Here is a 21,192-nt window from a genome sequence, read left to right on the forward strand (position 1 = left end):
TCCCTCAAAATCTTTTTTAAAATAAACATTCAGAGTCTTTATATGAGGCTTTCATTTTAAGATCACATTGAATGTGAAACTGTCCACATTGTACACTTAATTCTTTGTTCTATACGCTGCACACACTCCTTGGATAACAGTTTCTCCTTTCTTTTCCACTCCTTACATACCTGAGTTTCTTCTGCCCTGATTTCTAAGGATAGCTCAATGCAATTTACTTTCTTCATATTTCATATTTGTACAGCACTTCACATCTTCAAAGCACTTGCACTATCTCATTTTGCCTTCGACTCCCCTGAGGTATGTGGCGTAAATGGTAGACCCATTTAAGAGGAATTAAGCATCAAGAAACATTAAGTGATTTGGCGAGGATCCCATGAGTAATAAGTGGCACCCCAAATTGGGCCCAGGTAATGACCCCATGTTGTAGTCTGTGCCCTAACTGTATGCTAGATCCTGTATTGTATTTTCACAGTTTCAGTCTATATTAATGTTCTGTCTATTCTCACGCCTATTTTGCCCTACTACCAAGCTACTAAAGCTTTATTGTTGCATCCATTGCCATCCCACCTAATCTTACGTGAGGTGGTATCTAGCTTTGTGAGACTTAGTGTTTCCTAAGTGTAGTTTTTATTTCTACCAGAAGTGAATGGGTCCAGTTGTCATCACCCAAGATAACCACAGTGCAGTTCCACCAGAGATTCCTGTAGCAGGGAACTCACACTGACCCTCGTAGCTACTACTACGAAAATATTGCCATGGAAGACCCTTGACGATCTGCCTGCAGCCTTGCCTTCACCTCTGCTGCTATCAGCCTTTGCTCCAGACACACAATTTCCAACTAGTCCCCATAAAAGCCAATCTCATCGCATTATTACCCACTATCCCTGATTGTTGCAGTTCATCAGTCACCAAACCATTCTTATTTCATTTTTTTTTTAAGATTTTATTTATTTGAGGGGCGCCTGAGTGGCTCAGTCGTTGAGCGTCTGCCTTCAGCTCAGGTCGAGGCCCAGGGGTCCTGGGATCGAGCCCTGCATCGGGCTCCCTGCTCGGCGGGAAGCCTGCTTCTCCCTCTCCCACTCCCCCTGCTCATGTTCCCTCTCTCATTGTGTCTCTTGTCAAATAAAGTCTTTAAAACAAAAAAAAGATTTATTTGAACGAGTTCAGGTAAGCGGTGGGGGAGGGGGCGCGGCAGAGAGAGGGAATCTTCAAGCAGACTCCCCGCTGACAGCAGAGCCCGACTCCCTGTCAGGGCTCGATCTCACGACCCCTGAGACCGTGACCTGAGCCAAAAACAAGAGTTGGACACTTTATCAAACTGAGCCACCCAGGGGCCCCAACCATTCTTTCCTTTTTTTTTTAAGATTTTATTTATTCATTTGACAGAGAGGGAACACAAGCAGGGGGACTGGGAAAGGGAGAAGCAGCCTCCCCACTGAGCAGGGGGCCCGATGCGGGGCTCGATCCCAGGACCCTGGGATCATGACATGAGCCGAAGGCAAGACGCTTAACCGACTGAGCCACCCAGGCGTCACCATTCTTTTATTTCTTGACAATTTTTTTCTCCCAGCTCACTATCACTCTACAAAACTACTTACATCTTAATAATTGGCAATTTCAACATACACATGGATCAGTGGTTTTCCAAGTGTGGTTCCTGGACCACAGCAGCAGCATCACTAGGAAACTTAGAAATGAAAATTCTCACACTCAGAGCTACAAACTCGAGGTAGGATCTGGCAATCTGTGTTTTTTGTTTTTTTTTTTAAGATTTTATTTATTTATTTGAGAGAGCACATGAGAGAGGGGAGGGTCAGAGGGAGAAGCAGACTCCCCGCCAAGCAGGGAGCCCGACGCGGGACTCGATCCAGGGACTCCAGGATCATGACCTGAGCTGAAGGCAGTCGCTTAACCAACTGAGCCACCCAGGCGCCCTGGCAATCTGTGTTTTAACTGGTTCTCCATGTGATTCTGACACATGCTAAAGTTTGAAAACCACTGACACAAATGATCCAACAAACGAACCTCTTGGTTCCTGTTAAAGTCCATTGATTAGATCTTTCACCTTCCTTGGGCTCTCATTCCCATTCATTACCAGTCTTTTCAACCACTCCATAGATTGAATTTCATGCCTCCCTCTCTCTGACTGCCTATATCTTGCCCAGCCATTTCATCTAATACATTAATTTGGAGTCACTGTGACCATCAATAAATGGATTCTACCATCTCCCTCACCACCCTGATGTCCTCCTTTCCTTCCTTACCCGACTTATATTCCATGTTCAGTCATGATCACTCTCGTGAATATACCCCCAACATCCTTGCCTCGCACTCACTTTGTTGCACTCATTTGCCAGACCACATCCTTGGCTAAGTCTACAGTACGCTCTGCACTTGCACCCATGTAGTTGGAGAGAATAAGTTGGTTAGTCTCACTGCAATAATAGAAATTCCTGAGCAGAACTTTAAGAAAGCATTTAATACTACCTGACAAGCATATTTTTATTCCTTCGAGCCATGATTATTTCTGTCAACAGATGACCTTTCTTCCTACTTTTGGAGAACTTCCATTGACTCCCACAACATTGTCTACTCACCACTATCTGCACCCATGTGTATACTCCACCTTGCCTGTACTGGGTTCTTCATGCTCCTTTTTATTTATTTATTTATTTAAATATTTTATTTTCAAGTAATCTCTACACTTTAAAGATTTTATTTTCAAGTTATCTCTACACCCCATATGGGGCTCGAACTCACAACTCCAAGATCATGACTTGCATGCTCGATGGACTGAGCCAGCCAGTCACCCCGTTCATTCTCCTTTTTAAAGCCATTCTCTCCACTCAGTGTCTTTGTGCCATGACTTTTCCCCTTTCCTACACCATTACTTTTCTTCCCTACTCTATTGTTCCTATGAGCGTATACACCTGCTATTACCTAGCCCATCTTTTACTAAACCAGCTCCCTTTTGCAGCAAAACACCTCAAAAGTTGCCAATACTCAGGACACCTGGGTGGTGGTTTTGGCTCAGGTTGTGATCTCAGGGTTCTGAGATGGAGCCCCAAGTTGGGCTCCCCACTCAGCACAGTCTGCTTGGGATTCTCTCCCTTTCCCTCTCCCTCCCCCCTCTGCCCCTCTCCTCTCTCTTAGATAAGTAAATAAAATCTTAAAAAATAATAATAGTAAATTTTAAAAATGTTTTAAGACTCTCCTTCTGCCCCTCCCCCACTTGTGTGCACATGCTCTCTCAAATAAATAAAAATCTTTTTAAAAACTAATAAAAATAAAATAAAATTTTTAAAAAGTTACCAATACTCGGGGCGCCTGGGTGGCTCAGTTGGTTAAGCGACTGCCTTCAGCCCAGGCCATGATCCTGGAGTCCCTGGATCGAGTCCCACATCGGGCTCCCTGCTCAGCGGGGGGTCTGCCTCTCCCTCTGACCCTCTTCCGTCTCATGCTCTCTGTCTCTCATTCTCTCTCTCTCAAATAAATAAATAAAATCTTTAAGAAAAAAAGAAGTTACCAATACTCACTGTCTCCAATTCCTGTTCTCTCGTGAACCCACTCCAGTCAGGTGCTCATTCCTACCACTTCACCGGAACTGCTCTCCTTACACATGAAATGCAAGAGTCCATTCTCAATCCTCATTTTGTGTGAACTTTTCAGCAGTATTTGACTCCCCTGACTATCTCTTCCTGCTTGATGCGCTTTATGATACACTTGACTTCCAGAGCTTTCCTGTGGCCCTCCTTCTTCCTTACTTTTTTTCACTTCTCAGATTCCTGTTCTGGTTCCTCCTTTCTCTGGCTTTTTATCTTTGGAATATCAGAGATAAGGCTCAGTCCTTCCTCTATCTGTATTCATTCCATGGGTGATCTCATCCAGCCTCATGGTTTTAAATAACATTGATGCACTGATGACTCTCAAATTTATCTCCAGTTCCTACCTCTCCCCTGAACTCTAAACATATATGCAACTGCCCCTTTGATATCTCCACAACCTGCACTTCTTTTTTTTTTTTTAAGATTTTATTTATTTATTTGAGAGAAAGCTAGAGATCATGAGCAGGGGGGAAGGGTAGAGGGAGAAGCAGACTCCCTGCTGAGCAGGGAGCCTAATGCAGGACTCCATCCCGGGACCCTGGTATTGAGACCTGAGCCGAAGGCCGTCACTTCATTGAGGGCGCCCAGGCGCCCCTCCTGCACTTCTTTAATAGACATCTCAGACTTATGTCCAAAATCGAACTCTTGATTTTCTTCCACAACCCCACCAGAAACCCGTTCCACAGTTTTCTCCCTCTCAGCTGTTGGCGACTCCATGCTTCCAGTTGCTCAAGCTAAAAACCTTTGGAGTCATCCTTGACTCCTAGTCTCCTATATCAATCCATCAAGAAGTCCTGTCGGTTCTACCTTCAAAATATATCCAGAATCTGACCCCCCCTTTTTTTTTATCACCTCCCCTAACACCAAGGCACTACCGTCTCTCACCCGGATTGCTGGAATGATCTCTTAAATGGCCTCCTGCTTACAAGCTTGCCTGTCTACAGTCATTCAGAGCGATCCCATCAAAATGTAAGTCACTATGTCAGTCCTCTGCTCAGAAGCCTTCAGTGGTTCTCACCTTACTCAAATTCAAAGCTAAAATCTTTACAGTGGACCACAAGGCCCAACAAGATCTGGCTTTCTATTTTGTGTGTGACATCACCTTCCCACACTCTTCCCCTCCCTTTCTCCTCCTGCTTCGTGGTTCTCCTTACTCTTCTTCAAACCCGCCTGCCTCAGCACTGGCTGGTCCCTAGGCTTGAAATGCTCTTCCCTGACATATCCCTGGGGCTGGTGCCTCTCTTCATTCAGGGTTTTCACTGTGGGCTTCCCCAACCACCCTAATTGCAATTCCAAGAAACCTCTCTCCAAATACTCTTTTTTTCTGCTTTTCCCCCCAAATTTCCCAAAATCAACTTCTAACATTTTTTTATGACTTACTGATTATGCTTATTGTTTAATCGTTTTACCTTACAAAATAAATGCAATGCCCCCAAAGGCAGAGGTGTCTAAAAATCTGCCTGGGTGGCTCAGTCGGTTAAGCGTCTGACTTCTGCTCAGGCCACGATCCCAGGGTCCTGGGATCGAGTCCTGCATCAGGCTCCTTGTTCAGCGGGGAGCCTGCTTCTCCCTCTCCCTCTGCCTGCCGCCCCCCTGCATGTGCTCTCTCTCTCTCTTTCTGACAAATAAATAAATAAAATAGTTTTTAAAAAATCTGTTTTGTTCCCTGATATATTCCAAGCTCCAAGCACACAGAAGTCACTCAATACAGATGTGGTGAATAAACTGCCCTTTAATGATTTCATACCTTTATAAACTGCTGTCCCCTCTGCCTTCATCCTGGCTGGCTCTATCTACCTGGCACATCCCTGTTTCACTTGGAGAAGTCTCTTCCGATTTTCCTAAACTGCTTTCTTTTGCCCTTCTGTTGGGCCTCTTCTAACACCTCTCATTGTACTCTAATGATACATTTACTTTTGTTTCTTTCCCTGACTAAACTGTAAGCTTTTTAAGGAAGGTACAATACCTAACTCACCTTGGCAATCCTAGCCTATCACATAATCTATCCAGCTTGTATATAGTAGGTTTTCAAACAACGAAACAACCAACTGTCCTTACTGTGTTTGGTACGGGGTTGGTACACAGCAGAGTTTGGTGGCAGTTTGCCACAGAGGGAGATGCAGGCCTGGGGGACTCATTTCCTGGAGGCCTGCAGCCTGGGACTGCTCCAGAGCTGATGGCAGCTGAGTCACTCCTGCAGCTCAGTCTCTAACTCTGAAACAGAGATTGGGATCCCTGATTAACAGGCCTTTCCTGTACAAAGTGAGTGTGGGGCTGCCTTTGCATAAGGCCTGGCAGGGAAGAATGAGCTGGTAGGCAGCGGAAGAGCTTTTGTAGAAGACCTCGCTTGAAATCTGAAAATCCCAGAAATTCCTTAGGAACTGACCATCTTAACTCCCTCTTCCTTTGCCAAGACTACATTTCAGGATTTATATCCGTAGTAGAACTGAAAGAAGTACATCAGATGCAGGTTTATAACCCCACACTTTCCCTCCTTGGATTTACACATGCGACCTATGGATGGGTTTTTGTAAGAATTATATGTTGGATGCTTACACAAAGTAGGCAAGGTGATCTTTAGAGGCTCTGAGTTTTAATGCATTCCAGTGTTGTCAAATCCAAAAGCAATTAAAACGCTGTTGTGTGGTTTTGAATTATAGCCTACTTGTTAAAATAGCTATCGTTTCCCCTAAGGACAGCTGCATTTTTACCTTGATGTCATCTCACTCTGGGTCTCAAGGGGGTAGGGAACTTAATAGAACAAGTGAATAAATATAGTTTTGAGATAACAGTGAATTCTAAGGTGATGATAGGAAATTAGTTACCAATTTTAGTGACCTTCCAGTGGAGTAACGGGATGAAAGCCACGTAAGTCCAGGATGGGTTAAACAAACAAGTCATATCAGCCAAATACATATTAAGTCAGAAGTGGTGTTTTGGTCATCACCGCTTGACCTTGGACCCTGTGAGGGTTTTGTCTGCCTTGATTATGCTAGTAGAAAGAAGCATCCTTTATTAGGTAATGCCCGTGTTACTACTTCATGGGGGAAACTATTATCCACTTCACCCAAGGCTCCAGATTTCACCCCCACTGCACTGAGGCTACATACTGAAGCCAAATGGCCCTTGATTTGGGACTTTGTTTGCTCTACCATCACCATCTGACTCACCACCCCAGAAGAAAGCTGCCAATAAAGACTCAGTAATAACCTCACAGAGTTATCGGTGCAAAGAACACAAATTGGCGACAAAACCCATCTCTTATCTCTCTTAAGACGGTATCTATCAGGGGCCCCTGGCTGGCTCAGTGGGTTAAGCGTCTGCCTTCAGCTCAGGTCATGATCCCGGAGTTCTGGGATCGAGCCCCACATTGGGCTCCCTGCTCAGTGGGGAGTCTGCTTCTCCCTCTGCCCCTCACCCTGCTCGTGCTCTCTCTCGCTCGCTCGCTCTCTCTCTCAAATAAATAAAATTTTTTTAAAAAGATGGTATCTGTCACTGTACGTTTTCCTTATTTTTTTTTAAAGATTTTATTTATTTATTTGACAGAGAGACAGCGAGAGAGGGAACACAAGCAGGGGAAGCGGGAAAGGGAGAAGCAGGCTTCCCGCAGAGCAGGGAGCCTGATGCGGGGCTCAACCCCAGGACCCTGAGAGGAAGGCAGATGCTTAACGACAGAGCCACCCAGGCACCCCCACGTTTTCCTTATTTATCCATCTCTGAGACAGCAAAGACCTCCTGCAGGTTAACAGATGCCACCCGCCCTAGAAGATTTGAAACAAAATGTTACTCTCCTCACTTTCCACCCCCAAAAATGAGATGAAGTAGAACCATTTGCCTGAGGTGAGTGAGTCAGGAGCAGAGGACTGGAATGCAGGACTTGATTTCTGGTTTCCTAACCCGAACCACATCCTCCCTACTCTGGGATATTTAAGTTGCTTTTTTCACTGTGAGGGGCAGGGGTGGGGAAGGGGATGGTTTGCTTTTTATGTTTTTATTTAGACATTTACTGACATCTGACCTCTAACCCACATGTAAGACACACCAGTTAAACTCTAGCAGGAGTCAGTGATGATTCCTAATGTATAATTTGCGTCGGACACAATGTTTCGTGGGTCTTAAGCAATAGAATTGGCTAGGTGCAAATAAGGCTCAAAATAGAGAAGAATAAGGCTGAAGAGGAGAGGCTAAAACCTAATCCTAAACACCTTAAAAGTTAAATTAACCAGTGATCATAATTAATCGCCAAGTCTCTACCTATAACGTTTCAAAATAAGTTCTCAGTTTTTAAACTAGATATCAGAAGCTCAGATGACTTCACGTATGAGAGACTTTAATAAATGTAGCTTTTAAGGGTGCCTGGGTGGCTTAGTCGGTTAAGCATCCAACTCTTGATTTCAGCTGGGGTCATGGGATCGAGCCCCGGGTAGGGCTCCACACTCAGTGAGGAGTCTGCTTGAGATTCCCTCTCCCAATCTCTCTGCCCCTCCCCCAGCTCATGGTGTGCAAGTGTGGTGCACTCTCTCTCTTTTTTTTAAGATTTTTTAAATTTATTTGAGAGAAAGCGAGAGAGAGAGAGAGCAAGCACAAGCTTGGGGGGGCGGTGCAGAGGGAGAGGGAGAAGCAGACTCCCTGCTGAGCAGGGAGCCCAACACCGGGTCGATCCCAGGACCCTGAGATCATGACCCCAGCAGAAGGCAGATGCCCAACTGACTGAGCCACCCAGGTGCCCCATAAATAAAATCTTAAAATAAATAAATAAACAAATGTAGCTTTTAACTCAGGCTTGCATTTTGCATCAGAGATTATAAGATATTTGCCATGTGCAATGATGGTCATACTCTCATGGGTTTTCGGGGTTTTGTTTTTTTACTTTAGTTATCTACCAAAAGAGTCTAGGAATAAACAACTAAACAATGCGTGCATTGTAATGTAGATTCAAAACATGTCACAGCAACCTTACCCAACTGGCCTTGAAAAAGATAACCTTTGGGAAATCTTCCAGGCCAGTCATGGTTGCTCATTACTCAAAGGGCTTCTTCAACTGACAAGAAGTTCTAGTCTTTCAATACTAACACCTTCACTTGTAGGAAATTCATCTCAGAATGCAGGAGCTGGTAGCATCTAGTTCCTCTGAGAATATTCTCAATCAACAAGTTGTCCACCTCGCTAAGGGACAGCTTCCTGGAATTAAGACTGCAGAACCTGGGTTATAATTAACTCAGACTTCCTCCTCCTTTTGTATCTTGGCCATGACCTTAATCCTCACCTGGATTTTCCGTCCCGTCTACGGATAAAAATTTGTTCTAAATTAGATCAACTGAACTCTAGTCCTGTTAGCCTAAGATAAGTTGGCATTGGTGGCTGAAAGGAATCGTAAACCAATTTTAGACCATTTAGTTAGACTCTAAGCATGACTCAAAAAAAAGCTAGACATCTCAGTGAGAGGATAATATTACCCTTTTTCTCCCTTTAGTAAAAAAGAAGAAAGAAAGAAAGGAAGAAAGAAAAAGAAAGAAGAAAAAGAAATTGCTTGGTAATATTAGGTCTAGTGAATTTTTTCAGAGTAATTTAGAGGCAAGCAATATCTCCAATTCTAGGAACTGCAGCATTGACAATACATAGAAAGAATGAAAAGGGGTGATCAAATGGGAGGGGCTTTGGAATTTAGCAGGTTTCACCTGCATGGACTTAAAGTCATATTTAAGTAATGATCATCAGTAGGTCCATTGCTACTTATCTAAAGAGCTCAAAGCCCAATCCTATATGGTCTCCTTGGTTCTTACAACTTTGCAAGAGATAAGGTTTACGAATAGAGAATAGAATCGAGCGTTTTGCAGGTGTGAAAGGTGAGATTCAAAGAAGCTGTTACGATGCTTCACACACACATAAGTCTTCCAGATAAGAGCTATGCCTTACCTACTACATTAAGGAGAAAGTAGAAACTGTCCAGCATGGACTCCTTCAATTTCTTACCCTTCACCTCAAACTGATCTGCTTCTAACTATCCCTTTCCTTCCATTCTCTTGTCCTAGAGGGAGACAGCTAGGACATTTTTTCCAAAACTATCCTTTTAAATTTGCTCTTGATTCTCTTCCTTTCTACTCTTCAGTCATCTCTCCCTGTCCATTCTCCATTTTTTATGTGTTCATTTATTGGCTCAACAAACATTTATTATACTCTTGTTATAGGTCATATTAAGTTCTTGGGACACTGAAGTAAAAGACATCTTTCCTACCTTCACAGGACTCATAGTCTAGTAGAAGAGGTTGCAGAATAAATGATCACAAACCACACATTGACGATACAGCATGTAAATATCCACAACAGAAGTCTGCATATTATGCTACAGCCGTATACACGGGAGAGGTGGAAGAAGGCTGGGGTGGAGGGCGTAGCACATGAGGTGGGTCCAGAAGTTAGCCAACAGGACAAGTGGGGAAGGAAGGACATTTTCAACAGAGGGCATGACATGCACCAAAGCACAACCATATAAGAAAATTCAAGTTCAGTAAGGTAAGGACACAAGGAATCAGAGGTATGTTTGGAGGTAAGAGGTGAGGGAAGAGTTGGACCAAATAATAAAGGATCTTGAAGGTGATAAGGAATTATTAAAGTATTTTAATTATTTATTAAAGTATGGTCTAATTTGCATTTTAGGAAGTTCAGTCTTGTAGCAGAGAATGATTAGACTGGGAACTATTGCAGGAATCCTGAAGAAAAATGAGCAATTGAGGGTGCATGGTGGTGCCATTAAAAGAAGTGATACAGAAAGAGGCAAACTTCACTGTAAAGAGGAATTCTGACGGGGCACCTGGGTGGCTCAGTTGGTTGGGTTGTGATCCCAGGGTCCTGGGATTGATCCCAAATTGGGCTCCCTGCTCAGCAGGGAGCCTGCTTCTCCCTCTCCCTCTGCCTGCCCCTCCCCCTGTTTATGCGCTCTCTCTCTCTCTCTCTGCCAAATAAATAAATAAAAATATTTTTAAAAAGAACATTTAAAAAAATAAGGACATACAAGTGAAGGTGTGTCTGAAATTTTAAAATTAAACTAATATTACACTGTATGTTAAGTGGAATTTAAATAAAAACTTAAAAATAAATAAATACAAATTAAAAGAGCATCGTGCTGGAGATATAAATTTGGAAGTCACAGGCACATAGAGGGTGGCTGGGGACTTGAGTAGGGGGTGAGGTTGCTTGTGGGTGAGCTCCATGGGGAAAAGGCAGGCACTTTTCCATTATTTATTCCTATTTCCCCAGCACCTAGAACTTTTTTTTTTTTTAAGTATAGTTGACATACAGTGGGACAGGTGGCATTCAGTAAGTATTTAAATAAATGAATGAAATACTCGAAAGAAAAGAGGGCTAAGAACATAACTCTGAGAAACACCAACATTGAGGGATGGATATGTGACAAGAAGCCAGTGCAGGGGTTTGAGATAGAAAGTTGAGAAAGGTAGGAGGAAAAGCAGGAAGGAAAGAGTGGGGTCACAAACACGGAGGCGGGAGAACTTCCAGAAGTTCAACAATGCTGCAAAAAGACCAAGAACCAGAGAACTCAAAAGTCTCCATTAGTTTTAGCAACCTGAAAGTCACTGGGGTTTTTGGTGTCAGCAGTTTCAATGGGGGTGGCAAGCAGATGACGGCGGTTTGAAGCATATAGGCAAAATGGTAAGGAACCAGAGGCTGTGAATGTAAACATTCTTTTCAGAAACTTGGCTGCATCGTCATTAGGCAATATTTCCCGTTTATTTATTTTCTGATGTAGGCAGCCCCTGTAAGCCATCACTCTATAATGAATATATGTATGTCCATCCAATTCACTTACTCATTTACTTACCCATTCATCCTCACTTCTCTTTCTCTCTTTAAGCCCTACCTTAATACATCAGCAAATTCTCACTCAATCTTCATAATATATCCTGAATCTGACCATTTCTCATCACCTCCATGCTACCAACCAAGGCTGAGACCGCATCACCTTGTCACCAGAACCAGTGTAGTAACCTTCCACAGACGTCCCTGCTTTTACCCTTTGCTTCCCTCTTGTCTATTCTCTTTCTTTTTTTTTTTTTTAAGGTTTTATTTTTGAGGGGCGCCTGGGTGGTTCCGTCGTTAGGCGACTGCCTTCGGCTCAGGTCATGGTCCCAGGGTCCTGGGATGGAGTCCCACATCGGGCTCCCCGCTCTGCGAGAAGCCTGCTTCTCCCTCTCCCACTCCCCCCTGCTTATGTTCCCTCTCTCACTGTGTCTCTCTCTGTCAAACAAATAAATAAAATCTTAAAAAAAAAAGATTTTAGGACGCCTGGGTGGCTCAGTTGGTTAGGCGACTGCCTTCGGCTCAGGTCATGATCCTGGAGTCCCGGGATCGAGTCCCGCATCGGGCTCCCTGCTCAGCAGGGAGTCTGCCTCTCCCTCTGACCCTTCTCTCTCTCTCTCTCTCATTCTCGTTCTCTCAAATAAATAAATAAAATCTTTAAAAAAAAAAGATTTTATTTTTGAGTAATCTCTACACCCAACACGGGGTTCGAACTCACAACCCCAACAAGAGTCTCATGCCCAACTGACTGAGCCAGCCAGGCGCCCCTCCCTCTTGCCTATTGTGATACCAGCAGCCAGAATCACCCTTCCAAATACTAAGTCATATTTTGTCAGTCTTCTCTTTAGAACCCTCCAATAACCTGTTATCTCATTTCAAGTCCCTGTATTATCTAAAACACCCTCCCCCCATTACTTCGCTCACCTCATCTCCAACCACTATTCCCCTCAGTCACCTTTACACCAGCCGCACCGGCCCTGAATACACTGAATACACTCCACCTCCGGCCTTCTGCATTTGCTGGTTTACACTCTCCTCAGACATCATCAGTCCTTCAGCACTCTGCTCAAATATCCAAAGGTCTTCCCTGGCCGTCCTTTATAAACGATCGCACCTCGGCCTCTCCCAGCTCTCTCTTCTCTTTGTCCTGCTCAGTAGCACTTGTCACCCACTGACCTATTAGAGTCATTTATTAATTGTCTGTTTCCCTTCACTAGACCGTGAACACCTACAAAGTCTGCCTTCCAAGAGCAGCTCCTCTGGAGAAGCGGAGATAAAGATAACCAAGAAAACTCTCCCTGCCCTTGAGGAACCCACACTTCAGTGAGTCATATAACCTAACAAGTAATTAGAATGGAAATGCTCAAAGCAGTTGGATGTGAGAGAGTCTGAGGCCCCGGGGAACAGTGCGGTTTGGGGCACTCTTCAGCCTGGGTAGTAGTTAAAACCATGAGTTCACCCGAAGAGAATGTAAGAAATGAAAAGCACTCAGGAGACACCGGTGTTTAAAGGGTGAAGGTCAGAGACAGGAGGCCAAGAAGGAATAATAGTAATCAAAGCCGTGAAGAAGAGCTGGAAGAATGAGCCCGATGTCGGCGCTACTAGAACCTTTGCAGAATACTGCTAATGATCAAGCCAGGACCATTCCTCACAACTCACTACGTATCTGCTACTGCTCCAAGCATGTTTCCTATAATCACACATTAAACCCAGGGAGTGAGGCACTATGACCCTATCTTACTGAGAAAACGGATTCACCCGCCCAAGTGCATGCACACACCTACTAAGAGGTAAGATCAGAATCCAAGCAGTCTTCAACACTATGAGGTTATCCATCATACTGTACTAGGCTGGCTCTATTTCTTTCCTATTTTACTGAGTACCTACTAGGCGTCAGGTATTCTAGGCTCTGGATGTAGAGTTGTAAGGCAGACAAGGTCCCTCTCTTCATGGAGCTCACATCCTCGTGGGGGAGACAGCCACTGAACAAGTCAGCTGAGGCATGACAAACAATAAGTGCTTTGGGGGTCCTGGCTGGCTTCGTTGGTGGAGCACGCCACTCTTGATCTCAGGGTCATGAGTTCAAGCCCCACGCTGGGCGTGGAGCGTACTTTAAAATAATAAACTAAAAACAGACAATAAGTGCCGTGAAGGCAATGGAGTAGGGTAAGGTTTTGTGAATGACAGGTGGTTGCCTCTCAGAGGAGGGGACAAGTAAGCAGAGGTCTGAAGGAAGTGAGAGAGGGAGCCAAGAGGATATCTGGGGGAAGAACATTCCAGGCAGAGGGAACGGCAAGTGCAGAAGCCTTAAGTTGTGAGTGTGCCCGGTGTGTTCCAGGAACTGCAAGGAGGTCAGTGCAGGGGCAGCACCGTGAACGAGGGAGAGAGGGGCAGGTGATACGGTCAGAAAGATACGGGAAGGTTTCCAGGCCACAGAAGTGACATATTTCACGTAAGTGAAATAAATGAAGGGATCAGACATATTAGCTTGTATGTTATAATCACATTGAGTAAAGGAGTGTGTGTGTGTGTCCATATATTTAGATATATACATTATATATATTATATATATATTTATGGATATTCTGAAATATTAGACAGCAAACTTAACAGTGATTACCTTTTGAGGGAAGGAAGGGACATTCAGACTTTTAACTTTATATTGTTTCATACTACTTGAAAATTTTCACCTTGCATACATTATTTGTATAATAATCAAAAATTAGCCTAAAAAGCAACCCCAAGTGGCCTTCACTTGCTTCTCCTTGTCCTTTTCGTTTCCTCCTCAACCAAATACACTCTGACCTTGGACTTCGCCTTTGCCCTGCTACGGCTCCCACAGCCATTCCCCAGCACTGCCAAGGACACTCTGCGGTCCTTCTGCTTCTCCATCTCTCAGCTACATTTGACGTTGTTTACAGCTCTTCTGTTTGAAACGCTTTCTCCTTTGGCTCCCCACTTGCCCGCTTTGACCCCACAGAACCTTCTTCCTCCGATTGCTTTCACTGGCTACTTTTTATCAGCCCACCCAATAGACCTGGGTTTCTTCTGGTTCTATCCTTGACCCATTTGCCTCTGTGTGCTACACACACTCTTTCCGTGTGGTCTCATCCAGGCCCGTGCTTTCAGAGACCTTCTCCATGCTGCCAAATCCCAGATCTAGATTTCCAGCCTGTTCTTGAGCTCCAGCCCCATATATCCAGCTGCCTATTAAACAGCTCCTCCTGCGCATCTCACGGGCATCTCGACCATGACTGTTCCAAAACCAAGCTCATCATCACCAGACAGTATCATCTTCCTCCTGTTGTCCTTATTGTAGTTGGTGCTATCAGCATCTGCTTGGTTGACCCTAGCTGCAACCTGAGAAAAACCCCTCTTCTTCACCCTCCATATCTAAGCGGACACCAAAAGTCATTCTGTCTGCTAAATATCTTTGGAATCTGTCCTCATTCCTACATCTCCACTGCCCCAGCCGGCACTCAAATCCAGACTATTGCATATGGGTACGCGCGTCTAACGTCCCGGGAAGAGCTCAGAGACCTTCTAACTGCATTCTCTGCCTCGAGTCTCACCGTCAGCCTGCTTTCTTACACTCAGTTTTCACAGTGACGTGGCACAAACTCCTATCACGTCAGTCCCTCCTTGAAATCTTTCTTTTTTTTTTTTTAAAGATTTTATTTATTTATTTATTTATTTGAGAGAGAGAATGAGAGACAGAGAGAGCATGAGAGGGGGGAGGGTCAGAGGGAGAAGCAGACTCCCTGCTGAGCAGGGAGCCCGATGTGGGACTCGATCCCGGGACTCGAGGATCATGACCTGAGCCGAAGGCAGTCACTTAACCAACTGAGCCACCCAGGCGCCCCCCTCCTTGAAATCTTTCGATTTTTTTCCGAACCTTTCTTGAATGAAATCCAAAATCCTTGGTAGGATCTGCCGCGTCCTCTTTTGACACTTCCCCACGTGTCCCTTACCTTCAAGCAATACTGAAGTATTCTTTGTTTTTCACATGTTCTGTGAAAGTTTTGTCACAGGCGTTGTCGTTTCTCCAGATCGAAACTAATAGCTGGTACAAAGCAGATGTTCAGTAAAGGCTCCGTGAGTAAGGAAAGGGACAGAAAGTTGAAGGTAAGGACACCAAAATCAGAAGACTTTAAGAGTACACCTTAGGGGCACCTGGGTGGCTCAGTCGGTTAAGTAGTGGCCTCTTGATTTGGGCTCAGGTTGTGATCTCAGGGTCGTGGGATCCAGCCCCAAGTTGAGTCCCCCCGCTGGTTCTGTGCTCCACAGGGAATCTGATTGGGATTCTCTTTCTCTCCCTCTGCCCCTCTCCCCATTTGTGTGTGAGCATGCTCTCTCTCTTTCTCTCTCGAATAAATAAATAAAATCTTTTTTTTAAGTTTTAAAAAGATTTTTGAAATCCTATTTTTTTTAAAGATTTTATTTGAGACAGAGGTTGAAAGAGCAAGTGGGAGGAGGGGCAGACTCCCTGTGGAGCAGGGAGCCTGACGTCGGACTCCATCCTAGGACCCTGGGACCATGAGCTGAGCCGAAGGCAGACCCTTAACCGACTGAGCCACCCAGGTGCCCCAAATAAATAAAATCTTTAAAAAAAAAGTACACTTTATTTTATTTTGGGGGGTTTCCTTTTTTTAAATTTAAGTTCAATTAACTAACATACAGTGTATTATTAGTTGCAGAGGTAGAGTTCAGTGATTCATCAGTTGCATACAACACCCAGTGCTCATTCCATCACGTGCCCTCCTTCATGCCCACCACCCAGTTACCCCATCTCCCCCCACCTTCCCTCCAGCAACCCTCAGTTTCTTTCCTATGCTTCAGAGTAAGAGTACACTTTAGAGGTTAACTAGGAAGAGGGGGAAAGGAAATGCTTTAGTGCCACACTTGCTTCAAGCTTCTACAAGGTGAGATCGTAATAATCAAATAATAATTCTTCTTATCGAGGGCTCCTGGGTGGCTCAGTTAGTTAAGCGACTGCCTTCGGCTCAGGTCATGATCCTGGAGTCCCTGGATCGAGTCCCGCATCAGGCTCCCTGCTCGGCGGGGAGTCTGCTTCTCCCTCTGACCTTTCCCCCCTCTCATGTGCTCTCTCTCTCTCTCTCATTTCTCTCTCTCAAATAAATAAAATCTTTAAAAAATAATAATAATAATTCTTCTTATCATTTTTCTCTCTTCGAGAGATAAGAACTTTAGTCAGCAGTACAATTTTTTTTTTTTTTTTTTTTTTTTTGGAGAAAAAGAAAACACATGCACAGCGGGTGGGAAGGGGCAGAGGGAGAGAGAGAATCGTAAGCAGGTTCCGAGCCCAGCATGAAGCCTGGTGAGGGGCTCAGTCTCATGACCCTGAGATCATGACCTGAGTCAAAATCAAGAGTTGGAGGCTTAACCGACTGAGCCCTCCAGGCACCCCATCATCAGTACAATTTCAAAGGAAGACAATTAAACTGATTTTACATAAATTTTTTTTTTTTAAAACAAACAAATAGCCCAGCACATGCTACTGCCATAATCTCCCGATAAAACATGACCCTTTGGGTATGAATCCCAAGGTCTGAGCGTTCAGCTGGGAAGGGTCATTTATTCTGCAAACATTAATTGGGCTGGTACAGATACTGCTTAGCACAGGGGCTACAACGGTAAGTAATACATGATTCCTGTTCTCAAAGAGCTCATCGCCCCAAAATCAGCTAGCTCTTGCCTTTGACCAGAACTATACTTATTATTATTTTTTTTTAAGATTTTATTTATTTATTTGACAGAGAGAGACACAGTGAGAGAGGGAACACAAGCAGGAGGAGTGGGAGAGGGAGAAGCAGGCTTCCCGCAGAGCAGGGAGCCCGATGTGGGGCTCGATCCCAGGACCCTGGGATCATGACCTGAGCCGAAGGCAGACGCCCAACGACTGAGCCACCCAGGCGCCCCGACCAGAGCTATACTTAATCCTTTATAGAAAGCCTGTTGTCCACGCTGGGGTCAGTATTTATTTATTTATTTTATCTTTTAACTAATTTAAAAAAAGATTTTATTTATTTATTTGAAAGAGAAAGAGGGAGAGAGAGAACAAGTGGAGAGGAGGGGCAGAGGGAGAGGGAGAAGTTCAGCAGGGAGCCCGACGCGGGGCTGGATCCCAGGGCCTGGGATCATGACCTGAGCCGAAGACAACCGCTTAACCAACTGAGCCACCCAGGCGCCCCTGGGGTCAATATTTAAAGTCCTTTTAGTCGGGGCGCCTGGGTGGCTCAGTCGTTAAGCGTCTGCCTTCAGCTCAGGTCATGATCCCGGGGTCCTGGGATCCAGCCCCACATCGGGCTCCCTGCTCCGCGGGAAGCCTGCTTCTCCCTCTCCCACTCCCCCTGCTTGTGTTCCCTCTCTCGCTGTGTCTCTCTCTGTCAAATAAGTAAAATCTTAAAAAAAATAATAAAGTCCTTTTAGTCATAGGTGTCACTATACCTAATATTTTGGAGCTCAGAAATGGAAACTCATGGATTCAGGGCAGTAGCAAAATGTACCCATTGCTTCCTTTATAATAAACAGTGCCTGTGTAGAAGGGTAATAAACTTGGCCCTTCCTTCCCCAGAAGACAGTAGCATCTAAAGATTCTGAACTGTCCAGGCACCTGGATGGCTCAGTCAGATGAGTGCCTGGCTCCTGATTTCAGCTCAGGTCCTGACCTCAGGGTTGTGGGATTGCGATCCCCCAACCCCCATCGCCTCTGCGCTCAGCGGGGAGTCTGTTTCTCTTCCTCTACCCCTTACCTCTCCGACCCCCTGCTTTCTCCCTCTCAAAATAAATAAATAAAATCTTTTTAAAAAGTATTAAGATTCTGAACTATCTTCTGTTAGTGATGATCAAGCCGTCCAATGGGCAAGCTTAAATGACTCAGGCACTGTTCTTAGTTCAATTACTTTTAGGACTACTAATGCAATGTTTTCCATTGGCGGGCAGTTTGGAGAAAGGACATTGATGGTTTGAGGGAAGGCATCTTCCCCATTGCCTAAGGAAATCCCTGGGGGTAAAATGTGTCTACCTGAATGAGAGAGAAGACACTTTACTTAGATTATGTCATTCAGTCTTGATAATACTCTTGTGACGTTGCTATTAATATCCTTATTTTTGCAAATTAGGAAACAGGTGTGATAAGCCTAGGCGCCTGGTTCAAGATCACATAGCTACAATTACAGGACCTGCAATTCAAGGCCAGATTGGTGACTCAGCCCATGTTAGTTCCACCACAACACTGGCTTGTGATGAAAAGTCTTTCTAGAAAGGGGGAAAGGGAGTGAACATCTAGAGGTCCATTCAAACCAGAAGTAGTTCATAAGCTTGCAAAAAGGGGCACAATTTGGGGTTCCTGTCTTAAATTTTCCCTTTTGTCACTTGGAAAAAATGTCAAATATGTGCATTTCCATTAGGTTGGCAAAGATCAAGAAGTTAAAAATCCTTTCTGGAAGGTTGGGGGGAAAGAGGCACTCTTAAACATTGCTGGTGGGAGTTATGAATTAGTATAATCTTTATGGGGGATAACTTGGCAACATCTATCAAAATTACAAACATATGGTACCTTTTTTTTAAAAAAGATTGATTGATTTTAGAGAGCAAGGAAGAGAGAGAGAGAGCCCATGAGCATGAGGGAGAGACAAAAGGAGAGGGAGAGAGAATCTCAAGCAGACTCTGCACTGAGTGCATAGCCCAATGTCAGGCTCAATCTCATGACCCTGAGATCATGACCTGAGCTGAAGTCTAGTGTCAGATGCTTAACCGACTGGGCCACACAGGTGCCCTGAAAGGTACAGACCTTTTGACTCAGTGATTCCACTTCTAGAAATTTATACTACAGAGATATTTACACATTTGCAAAATTACAAATGGCCAAAGTAATGTGCTGCAAAATTGTTTGAAATCACAAAAGTTTGGAAACAACTTAAGTGGCCACCTCTGGAGAACAGGTGAAATCAACTATGCAAATAAACATCTACTCCACTTGGCCCTAAGAATGAGGAAGTGCCATCTACTAATAGGAATTATTTCCGAGATATAGATTTCCAAGCAAGATCCAGGAAGCGTGGTCAATAGTCTCTCATTTATGAGAGATAACTTCTATATGCACTTGCTTGTGTAGGCACAAACTATCCTTGGAAGACTATTTGAGACACAGATCACATTAGTTGCCCCTAAGAAAAGGTGTGATATGACTGGGGGAGGGGAGTTCAGAACAAGAGTGAAGACTTTAATTCCTTTAAACTTTTTTTTTTTGAGAGAGAGAGAGAATCTTAAGCAGGCTTCACGCTCAGCATGGAATCTTTTTTTTTTTTAAGATTTTTATTTATTTATTGAGAGAGAGAGAGAGAATGGTAGAGAGAGAGCATGAGAGGGAGGAAGGTCAGAGGGAGAAGCAGACTCCCTGCCGAGCAGGGAGCCCGATGTGGGACTCGATCCCGGGACTCCAGGATCATGACCCAAGCCGAAGGCAGTCACCCAACCAACTGAGCCACCCAGGCACCTAGCATGGAGTCTGTCTTGGGGCTCATCCCATGACCCTGAGATCATGACCTGAGATGAAATCAAGAGTGGGGCGCGCGGGGCGCCTGGGTGGCTCAGTTGGTTAAACGACTGCCTTCAGCTCAGGTCATGATCCTGGAGTCCCGGGATCGAGTCCCACATCGGGCTCCCTGCTCAGCGCGGAGTCTGCTTCTCCCTCTGACCCTCTTCCCTCTCGTGCTCTCTCTCATTCTCTCTCTCTCAAATAAATAAATAAAATCTTAAAAAAAAAAAGAGTGGGGCGCGCCTGGGTGGCTTAGTCGTTAAGTGTCTGCCTTTGGCGCAGGTCATGATCCCAGGGTCCTGGGATCGAGCCCTGCATCGGGCTCCCTGCTCGGTGGAGAGCCTGCTTCTCCCTCTCTCACTCCCCCTGCTTGTGTTCCTTCTCTCACTGTGTCTCTCTCTGTCAAATAAATAAAATCTTAAAAAAAAAAAAGAAATCAAGAGTGGGACGCTTACCCGTCACTTAACTGACTGAGCCACCCAGTCGCCCCTCATTTCTTTAAACTTTTAACCATACGAATGTATTAGGTATTCAAGAAAAAGAAACTGAATTAAAATTTAAAAATAAAGTACATGCGTTTTTAAGACATTCACATTGTACAGTCATCACCACCATCCATCCCCATAACTGTTTTCATCTTGTAACTCTGAAACTTTATACCCATTAAACAATAACTCCCCCTTCCCCTCACCCTAGCCCTTGGCAACCACATACTTTCTGTCTCTATGATTTTGATTACTCTAAGTAACTCACACAAGTGGAATCATACAGTATTTGTCTTTTTGTGATTGGCTGATTTTACTTAGTGTCTGTGCCCATGATTCATCTGTATTGTAGCATAGTACAGAATTTCCTTCCTATTTTTCCCCTTCCTTTTTAAGGCTGAATAATATTCCGGTAAATGAATATACCACATTTTGGTAACCTGTTCATCAGTTGATGGACACATGAGTTGTTTCCGTGTTTTAGCTATTGTGAAGAATGCTGCGATGAACAAGGGTCTACAAATCTTTGAGATGCTACTTTCAATCCTTTTGGGTATATATCCAGAAGTGGAATTGCTGGATCACATGATAATTCTATTTTTATTATTTATTTATTTATTATTTTATTAAAGATTTTATTTATTTATTTGAGAGAGAGAGAGAATGAGAGATAGAGAGCACGAGAGGGAAGAGGGTCAGAGGGAGAAGCAGACTCCCCGCCGAG

Source organism: Zalophus californianus, chromosome 11 (assembly GCF_009762305.2).
Source record: "Zalophus californianus isolate mZalCal1 chromosome 11, mZalCal1.pri.v2, whole genome shotgun sequence".
NCBI lineage: Eukaryota > Metazoa > Chordata > Mammalia > Carnivora > Otariidae > Zalophus > Zalophus californianus.